Genomic DNA, 13,014 nt, shown 5'->3' on the forward strand with positions numbered 1-13,014 from the left:
GCATGACCTGATCATCAGGTTCCTGAGGGGGGCGAGGAGACTAAATCCTCCTCGCCCTCTCTCTATACCCTCTTGGGATTTGTCTCTGGTCCTTTTGGCACTTCAGGGACCACCCTTTTAACCTTTGCAGTCAGCGGAGTTAAAAATTCTGTCCTGTAAAACAGTACTCCTGGTTGCATTGGCCTCCATCAAGAGGGTAGGGGACCTGCATGCATTTTCGGTCGACGAATCATGCCTAGAATTTGGCCCGGCTCTCACGTGATCCTGAGACCCCGGCCCGGATACGTGCCCAAGGTTCCCACCACTCCCTTCTGGGACCAGGTGGTGAACCTGCAAGCGCTGCCTTCGGAGGAGGCACACCCAGCCCTGGCTTTTCTCTGTCCCGTCCACGCTCTGCGCCTGTACGTGGGACAGAACGCAAAGCTTCAGGACCTCTGATCAGCTCTTCGTCTGTTACGGAGGCCAGCAGAAGGGAAAGGTTGTCTCCAAGCAGAGGATGGCGCACTGGATAGTGGATGTCATCACATTGGCTTACAAAGCCCAAGGCGTGCCTTGCCCACCCGGGTTGAGAGCCCACTCCACTAGCGGTGTCGCTTCTTCTTGGGCCCTGGCACATGGCGCCTCGCTGACAGATATCTGTAGAGCTGCGGGCTGGGCGACACCTAACACGATCGCTAGGTATTATAGCCTACGTGTTGAGCCGGTTTCTTCCTGTGTGCTTGCTTCAACCAGCCGGTAACACCAAAGTTCCCGCTCTAGTGTCGGCTTGCTGCGCCACTCCCCTCCACATGGAGCGGATATGTGTGCTTCTCTGCTCCAGTCGATTTCCCCACTCAGACGAACCCTGTAGAGTTCCTTCACACCCCTTCGGCAGTCGGACGTTGCGGAGCGTCAGACGCCAGGCCTATTTCTCGTATGCTTGTGTAACTTGGGCTAGGCTGGGTCCCATATGTTGTGATCCCTGCGGCGATCCCATGTGCGTATTCGTCCACGATCAGCTCCCTGTGGTGAGCCCGTGTCTTTCCAGAGTCCGCTCTGCCGTCACTGTCTGGTTTAGCCTACCCCTTCTCAGGCTGGAGCCACCCCAGTGACATTCCATATGTTGCACTGCCTCTCCGGCCAGTCCATATGTGTATTCTCCACATGTTACCTCCCTTTGGGCAGGATGTGACTTCCACAGCGTCCCTCTCCCCTGGAAAGGCAGCCTTTTCCAGTGTTATCCAAAGAGTTCCACTGTGTGGCTTATAACAGAACAGCATTTCGAACTCCCTCTATGCAGGCCTTCCGCCCCAGCCAGTTGGGGCTCTGAGAGTCTTGTGTAGGGCGCTGGATGTGGCAGCAACAGTGGCATTTTCCATGGGATCCCAGTTACGTCGTCACGTCCAGGTCGACGTCACGAGACGATCACTTGTTTCATCTTCTCCTCCTGTGTTTTGATCCGGACATTCTGTACTAGAAGATGTGTCATAGCACCCCCTACAGAATAACAGTGAAAACATGGATAGCTGGAAAATTCAGTCAACAGTGGGGAAAGAGTAAAGTAAAGTAAAGAATTAAAGTAAATTCCTATGTGCACTACCAATGGACTAGCCTACACAAAAATTCAGATACCCATAATTAGAAACATATCTGTTTTATATCAATATTCTAATCAATATGTTCAAACAATGTAAGTTTCATAAGACTGTATATGAAAAACTATCTTTTGATCGAGATATACTTAAAAGTATACTTGAGTACAAGTACAGGCCAAATATATTTTGACTTTTCTCTCAGTATAAGTCAAGTCCACTTAAGTGTAATTTTAAGCATACTTCTGAGAAGTATATAAAATGTAGACTGAAAGTATACTTTCTTATTTTTAGTTTAAAATAAGTATACTAATAGAACACTTGAATAAAAAATTTTCGTAAGGGTAATGTAACTTAAGTGATCTCTGACTGATGAAGTAGGACATCATTAGTGCCAAAGTGAATAACAATCTTAGAATAATTATGTTTAGCATTAGCCAGCACATTAAATTTCCTTTGATGTCAGACATTCTTGCTCCCGGCAAACATGTGACTTTGATGGTTGGTGTCTCTATGTTCACGTTCCATACAATAGAATCGGGCATATTCAACAGGTTTGTGTTTTGTCCTGCGACTATACCATCTCACAGTCACCCAGTTGCCCTTCTGTGGGGGCTCTGCAACCAGAACTGAACTATATATGGGGTTTGCTAAGCTAGTCTCATCCAATGCTGTATCTAGAACCCTTGCATTCTTACTATCCTCAATTAAACTCGACTTCTCTGTCAGCCTAAATATTTCCCTGCATTTATTACATGTGAAACCCTCACCGCTGACAGAGAAGGCTACACTAAACATGTGGCAGGCAGTGCAAGAGACAATAATAGTAGATCCCATGACTCACCGTGTTTGTTGACTGATTCCAACTTACTACAGTTGTTTGATAGACCCATAAAAAATGGAGTGCGAGAGAGAAGGGAGATGGCAAGCACGAATTACAAGTTAAAAGGATAGCGAAATGCTAATGTGTTGTGCAAGCAATAGCAATTTATATTAAAAGCTACCAATGTCAGAATAATGTGATACGCAATACTAGATAATATCAGATATATGGGGATAATGCTTAAGAGCTGGAGACATTTGTAGAAACATTAAAAATATTGTTTTGTAGATTATGCTGCCTTCACGTGCATCAGAATTATCATAAATACTAGTTTCCTAGTTAAAAAAGGACATAATTGACCTCTAAAGTCAAATTTTAATGTGATGATCTCAGAATACAATATCAGAAGTGGGAGTCAGGACATTTCCGATAGCATGTGAAGGCAGCATAAGTACATGTGAAGCAGTGCGTCATGGGTGCTTTATCCCACAGATAAATATATATATATATATATATATATATATATATATATATATATATATATATATATATATATATACATATATATATATATATATATAAATACATATATATATATATATATATATATATATATATATATATATATATATATATATATTAAAAATGTATATTAATTAATTAATTCAAATAAATAAATGAGACACTTTTGAAAAATTTAATTGAGACTCCAGTTGTCACGGTGTGGGTTTTGCGTCTTGTTCCTTGGTCCTTGTTCTTTGTTCTTGTCTGTCATGTGATTCCCTGCTTGTCATGTGATCCTGCCATGTGTCTTGTCATTTGTTAATCATCTGATCATAGTTCACAGGTGTTCCTTGTCTTGTAATTAGTCTTTGTATTTAAGCCCTCATGTTTGCCTTGTGCCTTTGTCTAGTATTCAATGTTTGTCCAGGTTCTTGTTCTGAGTTTCATGTCATGCCCTTGTTTTATGTTTGATTATGTTTTGTACTAAAGTTGCATTTGGTTTCTCTAGCAGGTTGCCTCCAGTGGATTAATTAAATCCAAAATATTGACCCAGCAATCCTTCTCTTTCGCCTCAGCCAAGGTTACCGCCCGATTGAAAGGTACGTGGAAGAATTTTGTGAGCTCTGCCATGGGGTGTACTTTAACGGTGAGGTCTTAAAGGACATGTTCCGCTATGGGATTATGGACATTCTGGAATACCTCATGCCAGGCAATACCCCTCAGTACACTCTGGCTCAATTCATTGACTATGCCCTTCTTTTGAGTGGTTCTCCATTTACTGTGGGTTTTGTGGGTGAGGAGCTTCTTCACGTCAGTCCTGCCGAGCCTGAGCTTCTTCACGTCCTGCCGAGCCTGTGCTTCTTCACGTCACGTCTGCCCAGCCAGAGAACTGTTCACGTCTCCATTTATTAAACTTTACTATTACTCCCTGAACTGTCTGGTCCGCCCTGGCCCCCTGAACTGCCAGCACCACCCATGCTCCACGGCCCAGGCCCGCCATTGCAATGTCCTGATCCTGTTCCCCTGGACGGGCCTGGCTCTCCATCCCTCCCCCAGGACCGCCTCTGTTTCACCACCCTCCTGAAGGGGGGCTATGTCACGGTGTAGGTTTTGTGTCTTGTTCCTTGCTCTTGTCTGTCATGTGATTCCCTGATTGCCATGTGATCCTGCCATGTGTCTTGTCATTTGTTAATCGTCTGATCATTGTTCACAGGTGTTCCTTGTCTTGTAATTAGTCTTTGTATTTAAGCCATCTTGTTTGCCCTGTGGCTTTGTCTTGTATTCAATGTTTGTCCAGGTTCTTGTTCTGAGTTTCATGCCATGCCCTTGTTTTATGTTTAATTGTTTTGTAGAAAAGTTGCATTTGGGTCCTACCAGCTTGCCTCCAGTGGATTAATTCGTAACACCAGTAGCTTAGTAAAGGCAGATTTACTTTACAGTGGGTCACCTCATGGGTTCTGACATGTTAGGATCATATTATCTGAACTACTGCTCATCAGTGTTGGTGTAACGCATTTCAAGTAACGTAATCAGATTACTTTTTTCCAAATAACTTTTCAAATAATTTATTCATTTTTTTTAGGGAGAAGTGCAATATTGTAACGCATCCTTCGGATGAGACTTTAAACCGAGGTCCTGACTCTCTGTGGTCATTAAAATTCCATGGTACTTCTCGTGAAGAGTAAGGGTGAAACCCCAGTGTCCTGGCCAAATTCCCTCTATTGGCCTTGATCAATCATGGCAATAATCCCCATCCACTGAATTGGCTCTATCACTCTCTCTCCCCTGAGATTTCTGCCACGCCTCATTGTGTGAGATGAAGTGGGATTGTCGTGGCGGTTTCTCATTGCAATATACGCTACACCGTCGCAGGGCTACTTTTAGATACATCTATGTTTTTCTGTTTCTGCTCACAGCAGGTAGCTTGGTGTGTTTTAATCAGGCTTTTTCCATTTTGTTTATTCAAAAGCCTAATCCCCGCAAGTCATTGATATTACCTGCCTCAGGTTGCAAAAGTGAATAATTGAGCTGGGATTATCCGGGCAACGCGTAAAGCAGCCTCTACTTTAGTAAACGTCTCACAATGAGAGATGAGGCACCGGTACCTCTGTTCTGGCCCTTCTGTCTTAGAGGCTGAGGTACATTTAATCAGCACAAACATGGCAACAGAAACTTCATAGGCTAGTTGTAGCACTAAGTGTTTGAATGTTCAACTCAGTTTAGCGATTAAAGAGCTCACTGAGTGCACATGCCTCTTTCTCTCCCAGTGGCCACAGTGTGAATTTGTTTTGATGAAAGAGCTAATTAATTTTGGGAAAGCAAAGGCATTCTGCAAAATACGCCATCATGATTAAGTTCACTTCTCTCAGGATTTAGGCTTAGAAGATTTGGTTTCACTTCATTTTGATGGTCCCTTTTGAACATTCTGTTGACTATAAGTAACGTTGCACCTATAGTATGTGTTAACTATCTAAATAAATTAGAGTGTTAGTGGAGTAATAGTAGACTGGTAGGATTAGTTGCAAAGTTACTTATAGTCTGTAGTATGTCTGTTTGATGAGTATCATAATAAAGTATTTGTCTGCTTCATATCTACTGTCCAATACTCTAATGAGAATTAGTTAAACACGTATGGTGCAACATTACTAGCCAACAGAATGTACAAAAAGGGACCATCAAAATATAATGTATGCATTCTGGAAAATGTCAATGTATTTTATTTGCTGGTACACATAAAGTGTATAAAGATATTACTTTAATAAGTCGATGGGTGTGTCATTACAAAAATGGATTTACTTATTTTATACTTATCTCTGTAATGTATTTTTTACAATTAAATACATAATAAATGTTTCAGAATATATATATTTTTTATAAAATGGTATTTATTGTATACATGTAAATAACTGCTATTGTTCACTGTAAAAAATATGTGATTTTAATGGTAAAAGACAAGTAAAAGAGTAAAAACCTGTAAATTGGTTAACAATAAATGTCCTTACTATTTACGGTGAATAATCACTGGAATTTTTGGAAGTGAAAAATAACAATCATTCTATAATTGTATTATTTACAGTGAAAAAAAATGTAAATTGACAATCCCAGAATTCTCTGCATGACACTTCACATTTTATGTATTTTCGTTGAAGTATTTCTTAGTTTTTTTTTCATCAGTCATGTACATTAGGGTTTTATTTTAGATCTAATGTTGTTAAATGAATGTGTATTGCATTACCTTAGTGTGTTACTATCATGTCTTATATTTAAAACCATACAATAATGACTTCAGAAATCATCTTCAAAAACTCATCTTCTAGAGTTACCCAGATAACCGATGCAGAGTCAAATTTGTTTGCACAATTCACTAGCTTACAGTATATATGGTGCAGAATACTAATGCTGATTTTTTTATTTGTACAGATCAGTTTGAAATCAGCAGGCTGGCAAAGACATTCACATTAATGGGTTGCATAAAAGATGCACTTTCAAAAGTAGATCTGGTTAGCCACCAGTGGAGCGCTTTTATGAAATCATATTCATATACGCTTTCTTTTGGGAATAGTGGTTGAAATTCATTAACTTCGTGAACGTTTAAACTAGGAAAATAAAGCAACTACATTTTCAAAGATGAATCTATGTTGGAAATACTTTTGAAAAGAGTGCAGCTACTCTACTGAAAATTGCAGTTTTAGCTTTGCTACTTTTAATAAGCTACTTCATAAATGTTCAGATACATTCACAGTTAGTTGTTGTGTCACTCCATTCATTAATTGTCATATTTGTTTGTTTCCTTGTAGTCAAGCCTAGCACCTTTATGTTTATTATTCAGAAGGTTTCCTTAAAAGAGAGATGCATTACCATAGCAAAGGTGTTTCTTCAGACACACTACCCTCTGTTAACATGCCGTCAAGCAACTATTAAAATGTCCTTGGAAGTATCTGTCATGTGTGTGACGGAGGGGAACTGATGTCTGATAGTCAAAGGACTTCAGCATGTTTGAATTTCTATGTTTATGCATCCTGTTGTTTCTGTTTTATGTTCGAGGACGTCCTTACGCTAATAGCATCCACTTACAAACTCTCGACAGGTCATACATCAGATCTAATGTGATATAACCTGATAAATATTCTGTGATATAAATGGATTTTTTTTTATGAAGTGACATTTTGGTCTATTGACCAATCTTTCTTTTCTTTTCCCAGCACACTGAAGTGTGAGTTCCCTTTCGAGGGAACTCAACACTGCGTCGAGAATCGACACTTTGGGGACGCTCCCTTAGCGTGCGTCTCTGAAGTAAGAATGAAACTAATCCAATCCTGATTGGTGTTGCGTCGTGATGTAACATGTGACGGCATAACCGGATGCATAAAAGTGACGCTGACACACACACACATCAGCTTTAGCTCTTCAGCAAGCGCTCTCTGTGAAACTGTCTGTCTTATTTGGTGTTGTTTGTCTGTGCAAAGCTCTGTATTATGGCGAGTGAACAATACACTAAGTGTGTGCACCCCTGCCCAAGATAATATATATGCCACGGGTGGGGACACGCATCAGCTGTGTGTGTGTGTATTGTTTAGAGGCGCAGCACGCACTGTCAGCTCTCGAGAGGGCTGCCTGTGCACTCTGTGAAGCGTTTCCTATTAGAGTGCTGCGCTCCCGCTTGGCTATATTATTTCCTGATGATGGCCAGGCTCACGATCCCCGCGGTTCGGGTCCAGCGTCCATTGAGGCGGCGCGACGGCTTAGATCGTGGAGATCGCAGAAGGATCTCGCGGATGAGAACGAGACTGCTGAGGCACCTTTTCTCTCATCATCCGCAGATTCTATGACACTCGTTCACGACGCAGAAGCCCGCGATGCGCCTTCTTCTGCCCGTGACGAGTGCCCAGTGCTCGAGCTATCTGTTTATAAGGAAGTAGATGTGCTCAGCATCGGGAACGAGCAACATGAGTCACACTCGCCGGCTTATGTTTCTGCTTATGTAGAGCTCGTGGAGGTTGTGATGCGTGCGGTGGCCAGACTAAATAAATATATAAATAAATATATTTATATATATAAAATATATGAGCTGGCCACAAAATAAGCAGGATGATCCCCGTCAAAATGAACTAGACGAGAGATTCCTGCAGCACCGTTCACAACCTCAGAGCCGGGGCTTACTGATTTTCCCAGATCTTTATAAAAATATAAATATATATGTGTAGATCCTGGGAAAAACCCCATTCTTTAGGTATCTCACCACATTCATTATATGTTTATTCGAATGTGGTGGGTGCGAGAGAGTCGGGTTATGGCAAGTTGCCGCAGATGGAGGAAGCTTTAGCGTGGTATCTTTCTGCTGATCCGGCATCTTCACTTTAAGCCCTGGCGCTGCCCAACAAACCGTGCAGGGACACCTCTGCACTGGTTGGCTGGGCTTATATGGTGCAGGAAATCGATGTTGCTCTTCCGCCGTTAAGAACGTTTCGGGACACATCGGTTTCCAGCGAACGCAGGCTGCACTGTCCGCCCCACATTTTTGCGGTCAGGCAGCATTCGCGTTCGCCAATCGAGAATCTTTTTCGGTCCAGCCCTTCCGGAAACCCGCTTCAGGGGGTCGAGAACGAATCCCGATTAATACCCGAAGCCAGGCTCGAGAGCCTGGTTCCTTTGGTAAAATATTTAGAAAAGAAAAGGTCAGGCTGGTGCGTGCCTGCACTCTAGGACGATTTTGCATGCGTACCAGGCCGATCTTCTTAAAGATCTAAGTGAGGCAAATATTTCCTGTTGGCCGCTCCGCTATCTCCTTCTGGCCTGTTTTCCAACGTGTCACTACAGTCGTTGACAGGTTTCAGGAAGCAAAAAAAAAAAAAAAAAAAGAGAGCGTTGCCTCTAGAGACCCTCCTGCGGGAGTTGGCAAACAGAGGAAGCACTCTCAACCGAAGTCCTCCAGCCAGAAGGGTGACCTGAGGGCCGTCCTTCAGGCGAAGAGGTCCTAATTGTAGGACCTCTGAGGGGCAGGCCTGTTTTCGGTGCGTGGCTTAGTGGGCATTCGTTCCCCAAAGTGTCGATTCTCGACGCAGTGTTGAGTTCCCTCGAAAGGGAACGTCTCGGGTTATGACTATAACCCTTGTTCCCTGAGAAGGGAACAAGACACTGCGTCGTCCTGCAACGCCCCTCGAGGCCTTAGAGCGTCTTGCTTCATCGCGGAGCTGATGTGTGTGTGTGTCAGCGTCACTTTTATGCATCCGGTTATGCCGTCACATGTTACATCACGACGCAACACTGATCAGGATTGGATTAGTTTCATTCTTACTTCAGAGGCGCACGCTAAGGGAGCGTCCTCAAAGTGTCGATTCTCGACGCAGTGTCTCGTTCCCTTCTCAGGGAACAAGGGTTATAGTCATAACCCGAGACGTTAGCATGGGTGCAGTGTTTTTGAAGTAGGCAGCCTGTTTGGCATTTGGCCTGACAGCAGGTATACTTCACCGCTTTAGGTTTTTGGGGAGTTTCTCAGCACTTACACGCTCGCACCTTCGAAAGCTCTGCTAGTTTGTGTTACCTGTCACTGTTCACCTTCTTGTGAAATTTGGGGCATGCTAGCTGTCCTTTTCAAGAAGTTTCCTTTGAAAAGGTCACAAGATTACTCCAGAACTGTGTAGATATATGAGAAAGAGAGAGAGAGAGAGAGAGAGAGAGAGAGAGAGAGAGAGAGAGAGAGAGAGACTTTCAAAAAACATTTATTTTAAAAACATATTAAAAAACACATATTTCCTTTCTTTCCTTCAATTTGTAAAAAAGAGAAAAAAAAAAAACACAACAACTAACAACAAACAAAACTTACAAATTACCAGTGAAAAAACAAACTACCAGATTCATGAACAGTAACAATTGCTTCTTTAACACCCCATATCATTTCAAATAAAATAACATTTCTTGTTTGCTGATAATACGTGTACTCAGTAAGTACTCGAGATTTTACCAACGATTTAAATAACATCACCAAGTCAACACTTTGGTTCTCATTCTTGCACTGATGAGATTTCAAAATGGCAAGTTTAGCTTGTCCAATCAAAAAATTGGCCAGCTTACATTCCCTTTGCCAAGAACGTCTATACCTATTTCCAAAAATAAACATTGTCATGTTGAATAAAAACCCAAGTTTAGTCATCATTCCATCAAGCAACACGAACAAAGGAACTAAACGAAAACAATCACAAAATAAATGAAAAACATTATCAGTGTCAGTGCAAAAAGGGCATGTTGATGAAACCAACGTATTAAATCTGGAGACAAAATTATTAGTGGCCACAATCCCATGAATGATCCTCCACTGAAGATCCCCACTTCTCTTTGGTATTGGAGGCTTATATAAAAGTCTCCAAGAAGGAGTAACTTCCTCAGGGGCAGAGTGATAAATCCTCCATTTACTATCAGCTCTTTCCTTTAATTGCTTACAATGAGCATCTTTTGCACACATCTGATACAAAATCTTTTTTCCAAGAGATTCAAAATCCAAAGCTTCATAACTCTTCAATAAGAGAACCTGACCACTTACATTAATTTCCAATTTTTTGGTTTTAACTTTTAAAACAGGAAACGTCTGAGACACTGCATCATTATAAATAGACTCATTTAACCCTTTGACACATACGATCACACCGGTGTGATCAGTCTTGGCTGGTCCCTGGAGCGTACGATCACACCGGTGTGATTAGAACGTTCAGTGAATCACGTGATCAACTGCTAAATTCAAAATTTCAAACTTTTGCTTTTACTGCTTTCCCGCTTTGACTGGCACTGAGCCAGAGACGGACGTGCACAGCTCTCATCATTATCACAACTGTTCAGAGTATTTTAATGTTTATTTTAGGTTTCATTCACTTTACATTACACAATTTACACTTTACATTACAAATTACATTACACAATAAATATATAGTTTATTATTACACACGAATATTTATAACAACAAAATAACCTTTTAAACATGATGTAATATTAATATTTATTCGAGTCAAACACACCTTGTAGAGAAAACGGCCTTTTCACACAGCAAGCGTCAGCGACGCGAGCAGCGCATTTTTTTCCGGCGTGCGTGCATGTTAATCAATGAGTGGATTCACACCAGGGGCAGCGCGTGAGCCTCAAGCAGGAGCGTCGCGTGAGATGCAGTGAAGCGGGGGTTACTGTCATATATTTCGGGAGACATGGATGATCTTGCATGTTGTAAATCCAGCAGGCTCTGAGTCCAACTCTCCATCAGTGTTGTAAACAAATAATGGCGGCGCCCATAGCCCGTATATCTTACCGATCAACTAACATGATCTTTTTTTCTCTAAGTATTAAAACCACATTAGGAGTTCCCTTACATATATTTAACGATGTTAATAACTACAAGTTTGTAAATATTTTGTATAATAAATAAAAAAAGATTTGAACTGTCATGCATTGCGAGTCTTTTTTTCCCGCTGACAAATGATGTAGAGCTGACGTCACCGTTACCTCACACTCGCCTTTGTTCTAATTTAAAGACACAACTTTAATCAAGCTCACCAACTTCAGAGAAAATGACAGAAAATTTAATAAAAGACGACAACTGACAAATGAGGAAATTGAGGACATTTTTTTAAATTCTGATGAGGAGATTTTTGACAGCGAGGCAGAGAGTGACAGCGATGAAGATCTTCCCCCAAACCTTGAAACTCTTGACAACATTGCAGATGAAGAGACGACACCAGTCCCAAATGAGGTAGAAGAGGTAAACTCATTGTTATGGAAGGCAACCAACCTTTTTAATCCTCCTGGGCCAGGCGATTTTGACAACCAGCTCTGTGGTGTGCAAAATCCACCAGAATCACCCAGTGAGGTCAATTGTTTTAAATTGTTCCTCACAGAAGATGTCATGGGAGAAATTGTGGAGGAAACAAACCGCTATGCCTCTGACTTGCAAGAAAGGGAAATTAAAGGAAAGCTGGTTAAATGGGTTCCAACAAATATCCCTGAAATGTACACATTTTTAGTGGCAGTTCTCTTAATGGGGGTGATAAAAAAACCATCACTTCGTGATTACTGGAGCACAGACCCCATGCTCTTGACCCCATTTTTTGGGTCTCTGTTCTCACAGGATCGCTTCCTTCTGCTCCTCCGCTGTCTTCACTTCGCAAACAATGCGACAGCAGTTTCCAATGACCCGCTGAAAAAAATCAGACACATATTTACTGCTCTCACCTCCTCCTTTCGTCGCATTTTTGTGCCATACAGGGATCTGTGTGTGGATGAGTCTCTGATGAAGTGGAAAGGCAGGCTGGCATGTCGTCAGTTCATTCCATCTAAACGGCACAGATTTGGGGTCAAGTTTTTTGTTTTGTGTGATGTGCTCACTGGTTATGTGGAGGACATGATAATTTACACCGGATCTACCACTGACATCCAACATTACCCAGGACTTGGGATTTCTGGGTCCGTTGTGATGACACTTCTAGCACCTTACCTAAAAAAATGTCATGTTCTTTATGTGGACAACTGGTACAGTAGTCCCACACTTTTCCAGCACCTCTTGTCACTTGGCACTGGAGCTTGTGGGACTGTGCGCGCAAACAGGAAAGGGATGCCAAAGTTCACCTGTAAGATGAAAAAAGGTGAGGTGGAATTCGAAGAGAATGGGTCACAGATGGCAGTAAAATGGCACGACAAGAGGGATGTACATGTCCTTACCACAGTCCACCCAACTGGTATGGCAGCCACAGGGAAGCTTGATCACATCACTGGGCAACCAAGGATGAAGCCAGTCTGTGTGCTGGAGTATAACGAAAAGATGGGGGCAGTTGACAAAGCTGATATGATGACTGGTTTCCATGAATGCACCAGAAAGTCTACCAAGTGGTACAAGAAGATATTTTTGCATGTACTTGACACTGTTTTACTCAACAGCCACATCGTCTACCGGCAAATTACTGGTGAGAAATGAATACAAATCATCTAATAATGAATATAAACAAGATAAAAAGTGATAACATTTTTAATTAATGTAATCTAAAGTGTTAAAAAATTCACAATAATAAACAGACCACACTGTCACATACTATTCTATTCTCCTCACTCCCTCCCTATTGATGTGCTCTACTATGAGTAGGA

At 41.8% G+C, this 13,014-nt stretch overlaps 1 long non-coding RNA gene across 1 annotated transcript; it reads right to left on the reverse strand.

Moving 5' to 3' along the window:
• Positions 1–11,526: 11,526 nt before the first annotated feature.
• On the reverse strand, positions 11,527–12,773 carry LOC143746385 (uncharacterized). The gene is made up of 3 exons (XR_013206527.1): positions 12,595–12,773; positions 12,371–12,501; positions 11,527–12,073 (listed from the first exon to the last, which is right to left on the reverse strand). It is a non-coding gene; the product is annotated as an uncharacterized LOC143746385 (long non-coding RNA).
• Between the last annotated feature and the right edge of the window lie 241 nt (positions 12,774–13,014).

This window comes from Siphateles boraxobius, unplaced genomic scaffold (assembly GCF_051911475.1).
Source record: "Siphateles boraxobius isolate OS27281-9 unplaced genomic scaffold, OSU_SipBor_1 22, whole genome shotgun sequence".
NCBI lineage: Eukaryota > Metazoa > Chordata > Actinopteri > Cypriniformes > Leuciscidae > Siphateles > Siphateles boraxobius.